The sequence below is a fragment of the Ranitomeya variabilis genome, chromosome 5, assembly GCF_051348905.1.
Source record: "Ranitomeya variabilis isolate aRanVar5 chromosome 5, aRanVar5.hap1, whole genome shotgun sequence".
Taxonomy (NCBI): domain Eukaryota; kingdom Metazoa; phylum Chordata; class Amphibia; order Anura; family Dendrobatidae; genus Ranitomeya; species Ranitomeya variabilis.
The window spans coordinates 111,290,963-111,311,526 of NC_135236.1; the positions used below are offsets into that span (position 1 = coordinate 111,290,963).

Genomic DNA, 20,564 nt, shown 5'->3' on the forward strand with positions numbered 1-20,564 from the left:
CGAAGGCCTAACACAATAAAATGGGCTGGCTGTAGGCACTTTAAAATTGGTTCCAGGGGTACACGGGCAGCAGTGGTCTGGTCAGTGGAGGCCTAGTGGAAGTATGGACCGCAGACAGGCTTCGAAGGCCTAACACAATAAAATGGGCTGGCTGTAGGCACTTTAAAATTGGTTCCAGGGGTACACGGGCAGCAGTGGTCTGGTCAGTGGAGGCCTAGTGGAAGGAGGGACCGCAGACAGGCTTCGAAGGCCTAACACAATAAAATGGGCTGGCTGTAGGCACTTTAAAATTGGTTCCAGGGGTACACGGGCAGCAGTGGTCTGGTCAGTGGAGGCCTAGTGGAAGGAGGGACCGCAGACAGGCTTCGAAGGCCTAACACAATAAAATGGGCTGGCTGTAGGCACTTTAAAATTGGTTCCAGGGGTACACGGGCAGCAGTGGTCTGGTCAGTGGAGGCCTAGTGGAAGTATGGACCGCAGACAGGCTTCGAAGGCCTAACACAATAAAATGGGCTGGCTGTAGGCACTTTAAAATTGGTTCCAGGGGTACACGGGCAGCAGTGGTCTGGTCAGTGGAGGCCTAGTGGAAGGAGGGACCGCAGACAGGCTTCGAAGGCCTAACACAATAAAATGGGCTGGCTGTAGGCACTTTAAAATTGGTTCCAGGGGTACACGGGCAGCAGTGGTCTGGTCAGTGGAGGCCTAGTGGAAGGAGGGACCGCAGACAGGCTTCGAAGGCCTAACACAATAAAATGGGCTGGCTGTAGGCACTTTAAAATTGGTTCCAGGGGTACACGGGCAGCAGTGGTCTGGTCAGTGGAGGCCTAGTGGAAGGAGGGACCGCAGACAGGCTTCGAAGGCCTAACACAATAAAATGGGCTGGCTGTAGGCACTTTAAAATTGGTTCCAGGGGTACACGGGCAGCAGTGGTCTGGTCAGTGGAGGCCTAGTGGAAGGAGGGACCGCAGACAGGCTTCGAAGGCCTAACACAATAAAATGGGCTGGCTGTAGGCACTTTAAAATTGGTTCCAGGGGTACACGGGCAGCAGTGGTCTGGTCAGTGGAGGCCTAGTGGAAGTATGGACCGCAGACAGGCTTCGAAGGCCTAACACAATAAAATGGGCTGGCTGTAGGCACTTTAAAATTGGTTCCAGGGGTACACGGGCAGCAGTGGTCTGGTCAGTGGAGGACTAGTGGAAGTATGGACCGCAGACAGGCTTCGAAGGCCTAACACAATAAAATGGGCTGGCTGTAGGCACTTTAAAATTGGTTCCAGGGGTACACGGGCAGCAGTGGTCTGGTCAGTGGAGGACTAGTGGAAGGAGGGAGCGCAGAAAGGCTTCAAAGGCCTAAAATAACAAACAATAGGCTCATGGCAGTTTTACAGCGGTTACATGGATACACGGGCAGGCAGCTTGGTGGTCAGTGGAGGAGTAGGGACCGCAGACAGGCTATCAAAGGCCTAAAATAACAAACAATAGGCTCATGGCAGTTTTACAGCGGTTACATGGATACACGGGCAGGCAGCTTGGTGCTGAGTGGAGGAGTAGTGCAAGGAGTGTCTGTCCCAGTACTCCCAAAATATAAATAGATGTTAATGTCTCGCAAAACAACCAAAACAAAAAAAAAGATGGCATACTTAGGTACAGGGGTGGGCTCATCTGCTGTGTTTCTGACATAGTAATTTGGCAGTAACTATTTAATGGTGCCAATATAGGACACAGACACAGACTACTTTAAGTTGCATCATAGATGTCTACAAATTTGTATTGTCAGTGCCAGACATTGAATGATGTCAGCGAATAGACTAAAGATTGGTGGAGCTGTGCGACATAATTTTGCACGTAGTACAGCCCAGTTTGAGCTGGGGTAGGGGGGAACTCTCTTGAGGCCGGCGGGACCGCCCCAGGGCCACTCATGTTACAACGGTGTGTCTGACGTTGGGTGCGCACCACCACCGCCAGAGACACTACATTGTACTATGAGGGACCCAGTAGCAATGCCGTCAACCAAAAGCGAGCACACCCACCTCTTCAGACAAACAGCAGTCTCACGGGTGCTTGCGCCAAGTCGCGATACCACGGCCCCGTGTGGGGAGTTTGGCCATTTAGGGAGGTGTAAACATGTCGTATGCTGTACAATCTGCAGCAGCAAATTAGACATTAGAAAAGTAATTCACAGGCAAGAGCTTTTCATAGGAAAGCTAGGTGTCGGCCGGGCAAGGTGGGGCAAAAGATTTTGAAATCCAGTTGTGGTTCATTTTAATGAATGTTAGATCGTCAACATTTTGGGTAGCCAGACGAGTCCTTTTTTCGGTTAATATTGACCCTGCAGCACTGAATACTCTTTCTGATAGGACACTTGCTGCCGGGCAAGCAAGCTCCTGCAATGCATATTCTGCCAATTCTGGCCAGGTGTCTAATTTGGAGGCCCAGTAATCAAATGGGAATGACGGTTGAGGGAGAACATCGATAAGGGATGAAAAATAGTTAGTAACCATACTGGACAAATGTTGTCTCCTGTCACTTTCAATTGATGCAGCAGTACCTGTCCTGTCTGCGGTCATAGCAAAATCACTCCACAACCTGGTCAGAAAACCCCTCTGTCCAACGCCACTTCTGATGTGTGCACCCCTAACACTCCTAGTCTGCTGCCCCCTGGAGCTCGTGTGAGAACGATCACGTGCGCTGTGTGCTGGGAATGCCTGAAGCAAACGGTCAACAAGAGTTGATTGTTTGGTTGCTAATATTAGTTCCAAGTTCTCATGTGGCATAACATTTTGCAATTTGCCTTTATAGCGTGGATCAAGGAGGCAGGCCAACCAGTAATCGTCATCGTTCATCATTTTCGTAATGCGTGTGTCCCTTTGTAGGATACGTAAGGCATAATCCGCCATGTGGGCCAAAGTTCCACTTGTCAAATCTCCGGTTGTGATTGGTTGAGGGGCAGTTGCAGGCAAATCTACGTCACTTGTGTCCCTCAAAAAACCAGAACCCGGCCGTGACACGCAACCAATTTCCTGTGCCCCCGTGAAAGTTTCCGCATTAAAAATATACTCATCCCCATCATCCTCCTCGTCCTCCACCTCCTCTTCGCCCGCTACCTCGTCCTGTACACTGCCCTGACCAGACAATGGCTGACTGTCATCAAGGCTTCCCTCTTCCTCTGGTGCAGACGCCTGCTCCTTTATGTGCGTCAAACTTTGCATCAGCAGACGCATTAGGGGGATGCTCATGCTTATTACGGCGTTGTCTGCACTAACCAGCCGTGTGCATTCCTCAAAACACTGAAGGACTTGACACATGTCTTGTATCTTCGACCACTGCACACCTGACAACTCCATGTCTGCCATCCTACTGCCTGCCCGTGTATCCTCCCACAAATAAATAACAGCACGCCTCTGTTCGCACAGTCTCTGAAGCATGTGCAGTGTTGAGTTCCACCTTGTTGCAACGTCTATGATTAGGCGATGCTGGGGAAGGTTCAAAGACCGCTGATAGGTCTGCATACGGCTGGCGTGTACAGGCGAACGTCGGATATGTGAGCAAAGTGCACGCACTTTGAGGAGCAGGTCGGAGAACCCAGGATAAGTTTTCAATAAGCACTGCACCACCAGGTTTAAGGTGTGAGCCAGGCAAGGAATGTGTTTCAGTTGGGAAAGGGAGATGGCAGCCATGAAATTCCTTCCGTTATCACTCACTACCTTGCCTGCCTCAAGATCTACTGTGCCCAGCCACGACTGCGTTTCTTGTTGCAAGAACTCGGACAGAACTTCCGCGGTGTGTCTGTTGTCGCCCAAACACTTCATAGCCAATACAGCCTGCTGACGCTTGGCAGTAGCTGGCCCATAATGGGACAACTGGTGTGCAACAGTGTCATCTGCCGATGGAGTGGTTGGCCGACTGCGTTCTGTGGAAGAGCTGTAGCTTCTGCAGGAGGACGAGGAGGAGGAGGAGGGGGTGCGAACGCCTACAGCCAACTGTTTCCTAGACCGTGGGCTAGGCACAACTGTCCCTAAATTGATGTCGCCTGTGGACCCTGCATCCACCACATTCACCCAGTGTGCCGTGATGGACACATAACGTCCCTGGCCATGCCTACTGGTCCATGCATCTGTAGTCAGGTGCACCTTTGTACTCACAGATTGCCTGAGTGCATGGACGATGCGCTGTTTAACATGCTGGTGCAGGGCTGGGATGGCTTTTCTGGAAAAAAAGTGTCGACTGGGTAGCTCGTATCGTGGTTCAGCGTACTCCATCAGGGCTTTGAAAGCTTCGCTTTCAACTAACCGGTAGGGCATCATCTCTAACGAGATTAGTCTAGCTATGTGGGCGTTAAAACCCTGTGTACGCGGATGCGAGGATAAGTACTTCCTTTTTCTAACCAGAGTCTCATGTAGGGTGAGCTGGACTGGAGAGCTGTAGATCGTGGAACTTTCGGGTGTGCCGGTGGACATGGCAGACTGAGAGACGGTTGGAGACGGTATTGTTTCCGCCGGTGCCCTACATGCAATATTTCCTCCTACAAAACTGGTGATTCCCTGACCCTGACTGCTTTTGGCTGGCAAAGAAACCTGCACAGATACTGCCGGTGGTGCGGAAAATGGTGGCCTTACAGTGACGGAAGGGATGTTGCGTTGCTGACTAGCTTCATTGGCCGAGGGTGCTACAACCTTGAGGGACGTTTGGTAGTTAGTCCAGGCTTGAGAATGCATGGTGGTTAAGTGTCTATGCATGCAACTAGTATTTAGACTTTTCAGATTCTGACCTCTGCTTAAGCTAGTTGAACATTTTTGACAGATGACTTTGCGCTGATCAGTTGGATGTTGTTTAAAAAAATGCCAGACTGCACTCTTCCTAGACTCTGATCCCTTTTCAGGGATTGCAGACTGAGCTTTAACCGGATGGCAACGCTGTGCTCCAACAGGTTTTGGCTTTGACACGCGTTTTGGTCCAGATACGGGCCCGGCAGATGGAACCTGTTGCGATGTTGATGCCTGCTGCGGCCCCTCCTCCACCTCCGCTTCTGAACTACTGCCGCCTGCACCCTGTTCCCCCAATGGCTGCCAATCGGGGTCAATAACTGGGTCATCTATTACCTCCTCTTCGAGCTCGTGTGCAACTTCGTCTGTGTCACTGTGTCGGTCGGTGGTATAGCGTTCGTGGCGGGGCAACATAGTCTCATCAGGGTCTGATTGTGGATCTGTACCCTGAGAGGGCAATGTGGTGGTCTGAGTCAAAGGAGCAGCATAGTACTCTGGCTGTGGCTGTGCATCAGTGCACTCCATGTCAGAATATACTTGTAATGGGCATGGCCTGTTAAATGTTTCACTTTCTAAGCCAGGGACGGTATGTGTAAAGAGCTCCATGGAGTGACCCGTTGTGTCGCCTGCTGCATCCTTCTCTCTTGTTGTAGTTTTTGCTGAGGAGGACAAGGAAGCGACTTGTCCCTGACCGTGAACATCCACAAGCGACGCGCTGCTTTTACATTTACCAGTTTCGGAAGAGGAGGCAAAAGAGCTAGAGGCTGAGTCTGCAATGTAAGCCAAAACTTGCTGTTGCTGCTCCGCCTTTAAAAGCGGTTTTCCTACTCCCAGAAAAGAGAGCGTTCGAGGCCTTGTGTAGCCTGACGACGAAACTGGCTCCACAGCTCCAGACTTAGGTGGAATATTTTTATCCCCACGACCACCTGATGCTCCACTACCACTACCATCATTACCAGCTGACAATGAACGCCCACGACGACCTCTTGCACCAGACTTCCTCATTGTTTTAAAATCTTAACCAAAGTAACTTTATTTGTTGCTATCAAACAACTTACACGGTGAGCTATAACTTCAGTATGATTTCAATATCCCTTAACAGGTTGGTGAGACCACAAGGAAAATCAGGCACAATGTTACACACTCTGTTTTCTGTGGCACAAAATCACAGAGATGACACACACGCAGGACTGTCACTCAAGCACTAATGTCAATATTAATCTCCCACCTAATTTATTTATTTTTTTTTCTCAGGGAGACTTTAGAAACCAAATAATATTAAAAAAAAAAAAAAAAAGGCTTTCTATGGCCCACAATTAGAGAGAGAGAGGTGGCACAACCAGGAGTCAAGACTGGCGCACAAGCTGAAAGGGCAATATTACTCTCCCACTGTTTTTTATGTTTTTTTTGTTTTTTTCAGGGAGACTTTAGAAACCAAATAATATTAAAAAAACCAAAAAAAAAAAAGGCTTTCTATGGCCCACTGAATGAAAGGGAGAGAGGTGGCACACCCAGGAGTCAAGACTGGCACACAAGCTGAAAGGGCAATATTACTCTCCCACTGTTTTTTTAGGTTTTTTTTTTTTTTTCAGGGAGAATTAGAAACCAAATAATATTAAAAAAAAAAAAAATAGGCTTTCTATGGCCCACTGAATGAAAGGGAGAGAGGTGGCACACCCAGGAGTCAAGACTGGCACACAAGCTGAAAGGGCAATATTACTCTCCCACTGTTTTTTTATGTATTTTTTGTTTTTTCAGGGAGACTTTAGAAACCCAATAATATTTTAAAAAAAAAATAAATAGGCTTTCTATGGCCCACTGAATGAGAGGGAGAGAGGTGGCACACCCAGGAGTCAAGACTGGCACACAAGCTGAAAGGGCAATATTACTCTCCCACTGTTTTTTTAGGTTTTTTTTTTTTTTTCAGGGAGAATTAGAAACCAAATAATATTAAAAAAAAAAAAAAAAAAAAAAAATATAGGCTTGCTATAGCCCACTGAATGATAGCGCACACACAGCAGTGGCACACAAGCCCTGACTGAGGCCAATATTTTTCTCCCACTGATTGATGTAGTGTTTCTGTGTTGAGGTAGATTTTAGAACACAAATCACGGAAAAAATAAATAGGCTTTCTATGGCCCACTCAGTGAGAGATGGCACACACAGGGATGGCACTGTAGCAGAAATGCCAATCTTAATCTCCCACAAAAAAAAAACAAAAAAAAAAAAAAACTGTCCTACAATTACTATCTCCCTGCAGTAATGTAAGCCAGGTATGGCAGGCAGCAATAGGAGTGGACTGATGCACAAATTAAATAAAAAGTGTGGACAAACAAAAAAGATAGCTGTGCAGAAAGGAAGGAACAAGAGGATATGTGCTTTGAAAAAAGCAGTTGGTTTCCACAGTGGCGTACACACAGCAATACAGCTATCACGGAGCCTTCTAGGGCAGCCCAATGAGCTACAGCGCTGAGGGGAAAAAAAAAAAAAAATAGCTTCCACTGTTCCTGCACACCGAAGGTGGTGTTGGACAGTGGAAATCGCTGCAGCACAAGCGGTTTGGTGGTTAGTGGACCCTGCCTAACGCTCTCCCTGCTTCTGACGAAGCGGCAGCAACCTGTCCCTAAGCTCAGATCAGCAGCAGTAAGATGGCGGTCGGCGGGAACGCCCCTTTATAGCCCCTGTGACGCCGCAGACAGCAAGCCAATCACTGCAATGCCCTTCTCTAAGATGGTGGGGACCAGGATCTATGTCATCACGCTGCCCACACTCTGCGTTCACCTTCATTGGCTGAGAAATGGCGCTTTTCGCGTCATTGAAACGCGACTTTGGCGCGAAAGTCGCGTACCGCATGGCCGACAAGCACAGGGGTCGGATCGGGTTTCATGAGACGCCGACTTAGCCAAAAGTCGGCGACTTTTGAAAATGATCGACCCGTTTCGCTCAACCCTACTCACTGCCTTCTTCATCTTGGTTGACTGATAAAGATAAGCAGAAAAGTACTAACGGATTTGTGTGCTTATTCCTGAGCAACTCCTCCTAACAGGTATAAGAAGCACTAATTATCTAAAGTGTGGACTAGACTTTAATATGAGCTAATGTGGCCTACAGAAATGTAAAGTGGTGTAACTGGTGTGTTTGGTGAACTTTATTATTTATTTATTTTTTGGGGGCTGAACTGACAACAGATAGAGCTGCAGTCACACGGAGACCGTGCAGACAGACGTAAACGGCGCTACAAGGCCCAAAAACCCTCCTCTACTTTATCCTATGTAGTGTTTTTCCACAAATTAGCTGGAGACGGGTGGAAAGACACTAATAGGATTTTTTTGAATAAATTAGCAGCAGACTACACTATTTGGAAAAAAAAGAAAATTGATTTGGCGGTATGACGCAGTGAAAAACCCTGAGCTGGAGACAACCAGGCTATAGCTGCTCACAGATTACAGGGCGAGCTGCAGTCACACGGAGACCGTGCAGACAGCCGTAAACGGCGCTGCAAGGCCCAAAAACCCTCCTCTACTTTATCCTATGTAGTGTTTTTCCACAAATTAGCTGGAGACGGGTGGAAAGACACTAATAGGATTTTTTTAAATTAATTAGCAGCAGACTACACTACTTTGAAAAAAAAGAAAATTGATTTGGCAGTATGACGCAGTGAAAAACCCTGAGCTGGAGACAACCAGGCTATAGCTGCTCACAGATTACAGGGCGAGCTGCAGTCACACGGAGACCGTGCAGACAGCCGTAAACGGCGCTGCAAGGCCCAAAAACCCTCCTCTACTTTATCCTATGTAGTGTTTTTCCACAAATTAGCTGGAGACGGGTGGAAAGACACTAATAGGATTTTTTTAAATTAATTAGCAGCAGACTACACTACTTTGAAAAAAAAGAAAATTGATTTGGCGGTATGACGCAGTGAAAAACCCTGAGCTGGAGACAACCAGGCTACAGCTGCTCACAGATTACAGGGCGAGCTGCAGTCACACGGAGACCGTGCAGACAGCCGTAAACGGCGCTGCAAGGCCCAAAAACCCTCCTCTACTTTATCCTATGTAGTGTTTTTCCACAAATTAGCTGGAGACGGGTGGAAAGACACTAATAGGATTTTTTTAAATTAATTAGCAGCAGACTACACTACTTTGAAAAAAAAGAAAATTGATTTGGCGGTATGACGCAGTGAAAAACCCTGAGCTGGAGACAACCAGGCTACAGCTGCTCACAGATTACAGGGCGAGCTGCAGTCACACGGAGACCGTGCAGACAGCCGTAAACGGCGCTGCAAGGCCCAAAAACCCTCCTCTACTTTATCCTATGTAGTGTTTTTCCACAAATTAGCTGGAGACGGGTGGAAAGACACTAATAGGATTTTTTAAAATAAATTAGCAGCAGACTACACTACTTTGAAAAAAAAGAAAATTGATTTGGCGGTATGACGCAGTGAAAAACCCTGAGCTGGAGACAACCAGGCTATAGCTGCTCACAGATTACAGGGCGAGCTGCAGTCACACGGAGACCGTGCAGACAGCCGTAAACGGCGCTGCAAGGCCCAAAAACCCTCCTCTACTTTATCCTATGTAGTGTTTTTCCACAAATTAGCTGGAGACGGGTGGAAAGACACTAATAGGATTTTTTTGAATAAATTAGCAGCAGACTACACTACTTGGGAAAAAAAAAAAAAAAAGGAACAGTATGAGGCAATGAACCACCCTCCCTGAACTGAATACAACCAACTATGGATGGCCTATGTGGCTGCACTCAGACTGGAGACTGGGCTGCACTCACACACACACACACACAGACCCTGCAGATCGCTGTGAAAACAGCGCTACAAGGCAAAAGCAAGGTGAATAGTAGGTGAACACAGCGGTTGCTAAATTAGCCTTTGGAAAGCACAAAGAAGCAAATCGCTATCTCTAAACTGTCCCTCAGTCAGCAAACAGCGTCCTGTCACTAACTGAATTCACAGCAGAGTGATCGCAAAATGGCGCCAGCGACTTTTAAACTGCATCATGACATCATTACACCAGCCAATCACAGCCTTGCCAGTAGTTTCATGCCCTCCATGCTAAACAGGATGTGCCCACACTTGGAATCAATCTCATTGGCTGAATTTCTGCTTTTTGAATCTTAGAACTTCCGATTCCGGTATCCGATACGCGGCAAGTATCGGAATCCCGGTATCGGAATTCCGATACCGCAAGTATCGGCCGATACCCGATACTTGCGGTATCGGAATGCTCAACACTAGTCACGGGCATATGATGGAAGTGACTCAACCAGTGGTTTTAAATAAAAATCCACAAATTTGCAGATGGGATCACTGAGCCCCCCCATGCCGGACACAATCGGACGTCCGGGGGGATCGGTGGGATTCTTGTGCACTTTAGGGATGAAGTACAACGTTGGTATTTTGGGAAATTTGGTAAGTAAGCCATCATATATTTTTTGGGGGATGATACCTTGATACAGGGCATCCTCCAAAATGATCTCTAATTCATGAATGAATTTATTCAAGGGGTTGCAGTCCAATTTTTGATATGTGACCCTATCTCTAAGGTGTCTCATCGCCTCCTTCTCATAGAGAATTTTAGGCCATAACACGATGTTTCCCCCCTTGTCTGCTGGCTTGATCACTACATCATCATAATTTTTTAATTCCTCTAACGCCTGTCTCTGTCTTGACGTCAGATTGTCACATTGACGCCTAGTTGGTATTTTTTCAAAGTCCTGTATCACCAGTCTGGTGAATATCTCCACCGCTGGGCACAGAGACAAGGGGGGAAACCTCGTTGACCTAGGGTAACAATTACTAGGGAACATACCTGATTGATTAGATGTTTGTTCCTCGAGAAGATCCTCCAGTGCCTGCTGCGCCTCCCTTTCCATTTTATCACTTGTGGACTCATGTCCATTCTTTTCATACAGCTTTTTTAATATTAATTTTCTTGCAAAGAGATAGACATCTTTGGTAGCTGTGAAAATATCAAAATTATTAGTTGGAGAAAATGTAAGTCCTTTTTGCAGGACTTTTATTTGATCCCCAGTGAGGACATGATTAGATAGATTAATTACCTCCAGACCTTTCTTGTCCTTTTTGGTCTGTTGGTAATTCGTAGGATTCTTTGATTTTTCATTCCTCCTTTCTCTATTAAGGCCTGAATTTCGCAAATCATAATACCTTGTTTTACTTTTTGTTGATTCCTCACTGGAGGCCAATGACACAGTGGAGGCAGACCTGGCACGGGAGGATCCCCGAGAGCGGTATCTTTTTCTGTTCCATTTATAAATAGTATTGGACTGCAAATCTCCTATATCACGCTGAAATTTTTTGGCTTTATTTTCACATATATTTTTTTCCCATTTAATGAATTCCTGTTCTAATTCTGCATTAAACACAGATAACATCTCACTCGGTGCATCCTGTTTTAATTTCATCTGGATTTCATCAATTTCTCTGTCCATCTTTTCAATGGCTGTTTGGTTCAATTGTGCCAAGTTGTTACTCTACTTGCTTTACTTGTTTGGTATATCAAAATAGAGCCTCTATCAGGATTATTTATTTCTCAATAATGTAAGGATACCTTGCACATGTTATGTATCTAGTCCTTATATATAAATGGTACCTGCCGAATAGTGTTGTAGAAAGAATCTGTCACCTCTCTGGACATACAGTATATGGGCATACAGATAATAGAAGTGTTACACTAGTCTTATCTAAATGCCTCTTATTAGCAGTTTTGTTCTTGAGAAACTTTATATTCCTTCCAGATGCTAATGATTTCACCATACGACCCGGAGCCTGGAAGAAATCCCTGCCTCCTCTGTTCATTATAATGCTACCCCCCTCCCATGTATGTCAGCTCTGGTGCTGGAATCCTGCACCTGCACCCTGCACTCTCCACAAAAGCATACCAGATTCCTTTTAAATATAACACATTACATTGGTCACAACATCTTCACGCGGCTGCCGGACATCTTACTTTCCTTTACGAGACTATATTATTACTTTTTGTTCATTTGAAAGCTGGCTTTTGTTTGGCTAAAAGATTGTTCAACAAATAAATATTTTATGTGTATGTTCAAGGCCATGGACCCTTTTACCAATAAAAGTTCAGATACTTTTACTGCAACCTTAACTTTAGTGGTTTTTCTAGGGCATCAATCTATGTCCATATGCCTTACCAAGGAATATAGACATTATATAAGAAGTTCCATTAATTAGGCACCATAACAGTGAGCTAGTGTACTATACAGGAGTAGCTATCACTTTGTCGGGCTCAACCCGTCTACATATCACATGGTCATTCATTCAATTACTTGAACAGCCAAACCCAGCTTCCGGCTGAAATTGGAGAAGATGGAAGTGTGGTGACCATCCAATCACAACAAGACCTCTACTTAAAAACATGTTGTATTCATGAGAACACTTCTTTAAAATGTCAATTAGTTTTTGTTTATGGGATTTTGTTTTAACTCTTTGGATATATTGTACTATTGTTCTACTCTTTCTACTCTTTGTAGAATTTCTGCATTTGTGCATTACCTAATTCAATATCTTTATGCTAGATATTGAGATATGGCTTATCACAGACTACAACACCAGCACTGCTCATTAAGTAACATACAACAGTGAACAAATATTGAACCTGAGTAGCTAGCTCTCATATTATGTTCTATATGAGCTATATCACATGGAATAGAATACATCGCTCTTCAACACTACCTCGCAGCTTATAAATAAATATATGCTTGTTGCAACATTAGAAAACATAGCTATAATGGTGCATAACCTATAAATTAGATGATGACTTCCTACCGACCTCAAAAAGAAAGGGTGAGGGGGTTCTAGCATAGCAGAAATTCAATATATATGTTAATAAAAGAAGCAATATCATAACACATTAAGCTTTCCGTGGTAATGGCTTCCTGAGTACATACAGTAAGAAGTCACCCCTGAGTTGTAACTAAAGTAAATAAGTGGCGAGGTGCTTAGTGCATATGAAGATTGAGCAGTTGCTAGCATCTCTGGCAGAATCATTAATCTGGATAAGCAGGTCTACAGTAATAGTATGAGATCACCCAATGAGAACATCTGGAATATGAGAATATCAGAGGTCTACAGAGGCTGGGAAATAATACCATTAGGATCATGACAGACATAGATCATATTGTTTCATTGGAGATTATATTTGGCCCGTCATTGTAAGGTTTCCATTTTTCAAGATTTTCCCAAGACAGTTATGGTTTTTGACATTAGTAATTTTCAAGTGTATTCATTAGAACGCGTTGTTACAAATGTGTTTTATGGTTTTAACACAAAGAGATGCCAGTATAGTTTATTCTGTCATGCCTCGTTCTCATCATCGATTTTTTTTCAAAACAAATGTTGGGTACAGTTAAAAATATATACGAAATATATATTTTTTAATAAAGGATGAGAAGAAGTACTTACATAATTTTTCAATTAAATACAGACCAATGGTGAAATAAACATTGATTTGTTTAAAATACAATAAATAGTTATTATTAATACAGCTTTTCTCATGTCGTCACGGGTCAGGATGGACTATAACATTTGTATTCATCATGCCCAGGAAGTTGCTTTTTCCACTCTTTGTCTCTGTCTGCTGAGTAATTCAATATATATGACCTGTCAGTAGGAAGAAAATGGGCAACTGAAGAGAGGGTTTCATATTTAAACACTGACCTGTCAAACAAAGACAAGCTGATCTCCTGTCAAATTTCATAGTTTAATAGTTTTTAGTTTGAAGGTAGACTTGAGTTCATCGAGTTCAGCCTGTAGCCTAAAATGTTGATCCAGAGGAAGTTAAAAACCCATGGGGATGATATTAACAGTTCGATATTGGGGGAAAAATTCCTTCCCCTTATGGCAATCAGACTAGTTCCCTGGATCAACACCCCATCATGGAATATAGCGCCCATATACTTTAATATTATATTTATCAAGAAAGGCATCCAGACCCTTCTTGAATTTCAGTAGTGAATCAACCATTACAGCATCATGTGACAGAGTTCCATAGTTACACTGCTCTAACAGCAAATAATCTGATTCTGTGATTAGTATTTCTTTCTTTCCTTTAGACATAGAGGATACTATGAACCAAAATATAAATCCATATATTTGTCTCTGAGTTGAATCTCCTATTTACATGGCATTCGTTTTATCCAATGCTTAATTTAAGATGCTGTCTTATCAAGAAAAAGCCTTTCCAGATGCACATGGACATTGTGGGGGATACCATACTTTGGATGCCCATACTAATCAGAATGAGGATTTCTGAAATATGCGCTATGATATCCAATTGATTGAGAAACTTACATCAAATGAAAATGAGATCATGAAGATTTCTTGCCTTAATTACTGCAGCCAGCGTCGGACTGGGGTGTCTGGGGCCCACCAGAGGAATGGACTCTAGGGGCCCACCCTACAGCTATATGCAAATATCTGTCATTATAGTGGAGCATCGGCTGTAAAACACCGGCGGCTGCCGCACATCTACCGTGTGCCCCAATAACTGGGATGTATAATTACGGTAGTTTACATTAATGGGGTTCTTGGTTAAAACAAGTTATCACCGATCCATGGGCTCCACAGGATAGGTGATCGCTTAGATCCGACCATTAGAAATTGCACCGATCGGAAGAATGGGGAAGTTTTATCCCTGACAGGACACTTTTATCACTATTTTAAAATGCAGCGGCAGGTGGGATTTCTGACCGCAGCTCCATTCATTCTCTTTGGGGCTTCCAGAAAAAAACAAGTGCAGCCACTGAGGGAATGAATGGATCAGTGATCTAGTCGGACATGCCACTCCAGTCTAATGGGGATAAAAAGTTCCACATTTTGCGGAGTGGGTCCAAGCAGTCAGACCCCCACCAATCAATACGTTATCACTTATCCTGTGGAGAGGTGATTACTTTTTTCCACAGGAAACCCCTGTAAGTGCATCTCCGCCGCTGTGTACAAAGCATTACAACTCTAATGTAAATAAAGAATCTTCTCCTAATTAATATCAGAGAGAACAAATGACCGCCATACACAACACAATCCACTATACCAAGACCAATAATACCACATACAGGAAGAAATACCACCACACCATGACCAGACCACATAGTGACCGAATAATACTACATACAAGGGACAAATACCACCGCACCATGTCAAGACCACATATTATCACCACTTGGTGACCAAATAGCACATACAAGGGACAAATACCACAACACCATTTCCAGACCACATATTACCACCACATAGTGACTGAATACTACAATTCTGATCAGAAATTAAAAAAAAACAAAAAAACACAATACTATCATCATAAGGCTGCCGTCACACTAGCAGTATTTGGTCAGTATTTTACATCAGTATTTGTAAGCCAAAACGAGGAGTGGAACAATCAGAGGCAAAGTATAATAGAAACATATGCACCACTTCTGTATTTATCACCCACTCCTGGTTTTGTCTTACAAATACTGATGTAAATTACAGACCAAATACTGAATGTGTGACGGCAGCCTAAGTGACATTATACACAGGAGATCTGTACTTAGTATGCAGTGTCTGTGTAGAGGTAATACAGAGATCACTGGTGACATTATACACAGGAGCTCTGTATATAATGTATAGGTAATACAGTGATCACTGGTGACATTGTACACAGGACCTCTGTATATAGTATACAGTGTATAGTGTCAGTGTACAGGTAACACACTGACTCACCAGTGACGTCTCTAGGTGAAGTCCTTCATCTTTCATCCAGCACAGACCGCCGTCACTTCATCCAGCCAGGACTCGTTTCTGCAGGAAATAACACAGTTATCTCGAGCTCCGCTTGCAGAACACATTACTTAATTTTTCACAACTTCTACATTACACCACATGAAGAAAAAAAGGCGATATAGTGTCACTCTGCACACTAACAGGACCGCCCCCCCATTTAAAACAGTATACTCAAAAAATAAAATAAATATATCACTGCAGTAATAATATCCCTTAATGAGCCCCTATGGTAATAATATTCCCCACCCTGGCCCCGTTTATCTCATTCCTGGCTCCAGCCATATGTTCTCGCATCCTGCCCTCATGAGTATCCATTCTACCCCATATGATCTCCCCATCCTGCCCCATTCTGTCTCCTTCGTATCCATCCTGCCCCATGATCCAATCCTGCCCCATGTCTTTCATTCTGCCCCGTGTCTCCAATCATGCCCCGTGTCTACATTCTGCCCATGCCTCCAGTCCTGCCCCCAGTGTGTCCAGCAATCTGCCCCAGTATGTCCAGCATTGCCCCCAGTGTCCAGCAATCTTCCCCAGTATGTCAAGCATATTGCCCCAGTGTGTCCCGCATTTCTCCCAGTGTGTCCAGAAATCTGCCCCAGTGTGTCCAGCATATTACCCCAGAGTGTCCAGCATTGCCCCCAGACAGTGTGTCCAGCAATCTGCCCCAGTGTGTCCAGCAATCTGCCCCAGTATGTCCAGCACTGCCCCAGTGTGTCCAGCAATCTGCCCCAGTGTCCAGCATTGCCCCCAGACAGTGTGTCCAGCAATCTTCCCCAGTATGTCAAGCATATTACCCCCAGGTTGTCCAGCAATCTGCCCCAGTATGTCCAGCAATCAGCCCCAGTGTCCAGCACTGCCCCCAGTGTGTCCAGCAATCTGCCCCAGTGTCCAGCACTGCCCCCAGTGTGTCCAGCAATCTGCCCCAGTGTCCAGCACTGCCCCCAGTGTGACCAGCAATCTGCCCCAGTGTCCAGCAATCTGCCCCAGTGTACAGCACTGCCCCCAGTGTGACCAGCAATCTGCCCCAGTGTCCAGCAATCTGCCCCAGTGTCCAGCATTGCCCCAGTGTACAGCATTGCCCCAGTGTACAGCACTGCCCCCAGTGTGAAAAGCAATCTGCCCCAGTGTTCAGCATTGCCCCCAGTGTCCAGCAATCTATCTGCCCCATTGTCCAGCAATCTATCTGCCCCATTGTCCAGCAATCTGCCCCAGTGTCCAGCATTGCCCCCAGTGTGTCCAGCAATCTGCCCCAGTGTCCAGCATTGCCCCCAGTGTGACCAGCAATCTGCCCCAGTGTCCAGCAATCTGCCCCAGTGTCCAGCATTGCCCCAGTGTACAGCACTGCCCCCACCCCAGTGTGACCAGCAATCTTCCCCAGTGTCCTGCATTGCCCCAGTGTACAGCACTGCCCCCAGTGTGACCAGCAATCTTCCCCAGACTTACAGCCGCCGCCGCCGCACCGCGCACCGGCTTATGTCCTCCTCCAGCCCCCAGTACCCCCGTCCTCATACTCACCTGTCCCACACACTGCACGGCCGTGCCGACATCCCTCGCGCTCTGTCCCGACTCCCGGCGGCGGCGCAGCATCGCATCTGCTTCCTGCTTGTGCGGTCATGTGATACTGTCATTAAGGTCATGAATATGCGCATATTCATGGCCTTAATGAGCGGTACCACGTGACCGCACAAGCAGGACGAGCTGCAGTGCAGATGCCGAGACCATCACTGGAGCAGGGTCCTGGTGAGTATCGTCTTCAAGGGGAGGCGGGCGGGGGGGGCCCTACCAGCAGGTGTCTGTGCCTGGGCCCACCGGAGGATCCTCCGGTTCTCCGGTGGGCCAGTCCGAGCCTGCTGCAGCCTCTCCTTTGTCACACATTAGACTTTCACCTACACTCTATTTTTGATCTTCAAATCAGATTCTAATTTAATCCTCTCTTAATGTGAGATTACCATAAATAAAATAAGCATTATCTGCAACTTCACTTATTTGATAATATAGTTCTTACTATCTTACATTTCCTACCTAATCCATCTAAACCTCTATCCCCCAACCTGTGATGTGCCACCTGTTGCAATCTGCATCACCTAACATGTTGTATTGTTCAAATAACTGAGGAGTCATAGTTTGGAGACCAGTTGTTTTGACTACAACTTTCAAGGCCTCCATTCCATTTTATCACTTTCCCATATCTGCCTAAGCATACCCCTGAGTACCAATTGTTTCTACCAGAAGTTATTGCTTTATCCCTTTAAGAATCCCGTACAATATATTATTCTCACCAAGTGAGGGCACAGTGGTTACCACTTTTGCTTTGCAGCCCTGTGGTTCTTGCTTCAAATCCCATCAAGAACAACACCTGCAAGGAGTTTGTATGTTCTCCCTGTGTTTGCGTGAGTAAGATAAATGTATTTGCATTTTGCAGTGAAAAATAAGTATTTTTACCCCATTACCATACCAACTCTTAATCAATTTGTTACCTCCATTAAAGACAGCTGTCTTACATAATCACCTTTATAAAAGACTCCTGTCCACAGACTCAATTAATCAGTCAGATTCTGACCTCTATAACATGGGCAAGACCAATGAACTCTATAATGATGTCAGGAACAAGATCATACAATTGCACAAAGCTGGAATGAGCTACAGAACCATAAGTAAGGCACTGGGTGAGAAGGAGACAACTGTTGGTGCAATAGTAAGAAAATGGAAGGAAAACAAAATGACTGTCTATCGACATCGATCTTGTGCACCATGCAAAATCTCACCTCGTGGGGTATCCTTGATCATGAGGAAGGTGACAGATCAGCCTAAAACTATAAGGGGGGGATTTATTAATGAGCTCAAGGCAGCTGGGACCACAGTCACCAAAAAAACCATTGGTAACACATTACGCCATAAAGGTTTAAAATACTGCAGTGCCTGCAAGGTCCCCCTGCTCAAGAAGGCACATGTGGAGGCCCGTCTGAAGCTTGGGACATCAGCTTTCTGTGGTTAGATGAGGCAAAAATTGAGGTCTTTGGCATTAACTAAACTTGTCGTGTTTGAAGGAAGAGAAATGCTGCCTATGACCCAAATAACACTGTCCCCACTGTCATGCATGGAGGTGGAAACATTATGTTTTGGGGGTGTTTCTCTACTAAAGGTACAAGACTACTTCACCACATCAATATGAGAATGGATGGAGCCATGTTCCACAAAATCCTGAGTGACAACCTCCTCCACTTTGCCAGGACATTAAAAATGGGTCATGGCTGTGTCTTCCAGCAATATAATGACCCAAAACATACAGCCAAGGCAACAAAGGAGTGGCTCAAAAAGAAGCACATTAAGGTCATGGAGTGGCCTAGCCAGTCTCCAGACCTTAATCCCATAGAAAACTTATGGAGAGAGTTGAAGCTCCCAGTTTCCAAGCAACAGCCTCAAAATCTTAATGATTTAGAGATGATCTGCAAAGAGGAGTGAACCAAAATTGCTCCTGACATGTGCGCAAACCTCATCATCAACTAAAAAAAGTCTGACTGCTGTGCTTGCCAACAAGGGTTTTGCCACCAAGTATTAAGTCTTGTTTGCCAGAGGGATCAAATACTTACTTCTCACTGCAAAATGCAAAAATATTTACATAATTTATACAATGTGATTTTCTGGATTTTATTTTTGATATTCTATCGCTAAATGTTAAAATTGATCTACCCTTATAATTATAGACTCTTCATGTTTTTATCAATGAGCAAACTTACAAAATCAGCAAGGGATCAAATAATTATTTCCCCCACTGTATATATGTATATATTACATAGAAAGATAGAAGAAAAGCTGGCAATAAATTTGCCGAATACAGTACTGTAATGGCGCTATGTAAGTAAAATAAATAAATTATTGTCTTGCAACCTTCCTGATTTTCAGTGAGTCTCACCAACTATTTAATTTTTATGGGAGTGTCATGACTATCCCCCCAGCAGATGATGGCAGGGGAAATAAAAATTGGACATATTGATTTTGAATAACGATACGTTTTGGTCACAGTGGGATGCAAATCGTCACTGTCATTTCGATGTTGCATAATAGTACAAGTATAGCAAATTTTGAAATATATGATATTAGAGTAATATGATTATTTTGTCACTTATAGGTCACTTTTTCCCCTCCTCCTGCTTCCTGAACTCATTGTTCACTCTGAAAACTGCTAAAAATCTATCTTGTTTAAGACAAGATGCAATTCCAGCTTACCAAAGTATCAGATTATTGTTGCCTCTTGAAGTCTAAAGAGAGCAAAGGGGAGGAGTAATTAGGAACAAAATTAGAAGCATAGTGATAAAAAGGCTGAGACATACACAGACCCACGCGTCTGCTTTCTACTAAGAATTTATCTTATCCTAGAGCTGGATTCATGGCTACACTGCTTAGTCTTCTTATGTCATTCCTATTGTCACCGCAGCTTCTGTTGTGTGCTATATAAAAATAGGAGTGTAGGAATCCCTTATGCATGTGGCAGATATCACAGTCATATGTCTCCTCACATGAAATAATTGAAAATCAGAGATAAAGCCTGCAGAGTGTAAAACTGCAGGATACAGGTCATATTATAGCTAGAAATAATGTTATTCCTGATTTACACAGACATAACAGCTTGTTCTGGAAAGGTAGATGCAATGATGGGAATGATGGCTTTAAATGTCTCTGTTCTACCAACTAAGATGTTGCTAAGTGTGATCTGCTAAAATCTATCCTCCCTCTTTCGATCAATCCACCCACATGATGTTTCTGCACAGTTCCTATTATATTGTGTGCTATATATTTTATTATTTTTATTATATTGTGTGCTATAAAAACTACAGTCAAACTGAACGGACAAGGAATTATCCATTCTCATATGAATCATATTCTTCCCATTTTTATTAAATACGTAATTCATGGGTAAATATATATTTCTGTCCATTAAGTTGTGAAGGATTATAGATAAAATCTTAGCTTAAAACGAAGCGTCCACACAAT

At 44.5% G+C, this 20,564-nt stretch overlaps 1 long non-coding RNA gene across 2 annotated transcripts in view; it reads right to left on the reverse strand.

Moving 5' to 3' along the window:
- Positions 1–13,124: 13,124 nt before the first annotated feature.
- LOC143773412 (uncharacterized) overlaps positions 13,125–20,564 on the reverse strand; it is a 115,740-nt gene continuing 108,300 nt past the window's right edge. Inside the window, exons 3-4 of one of the 2 annotated variants that reach the window (XR_013215170.1) lie at positions 19,800–19,831; positions 13,125–13,415 (exon numbers count right to left, since the gene is read on the reverse strand). This is a non-coding gene — a long non-coding RNA (uncharacterized LOC143773412). The remainder of the gene's footprint in view (positions 13,416–19,799; positions 19,832–20,564) is intronic. The other variant, XR_013215171.1, reaches the window with a different exon arrangement.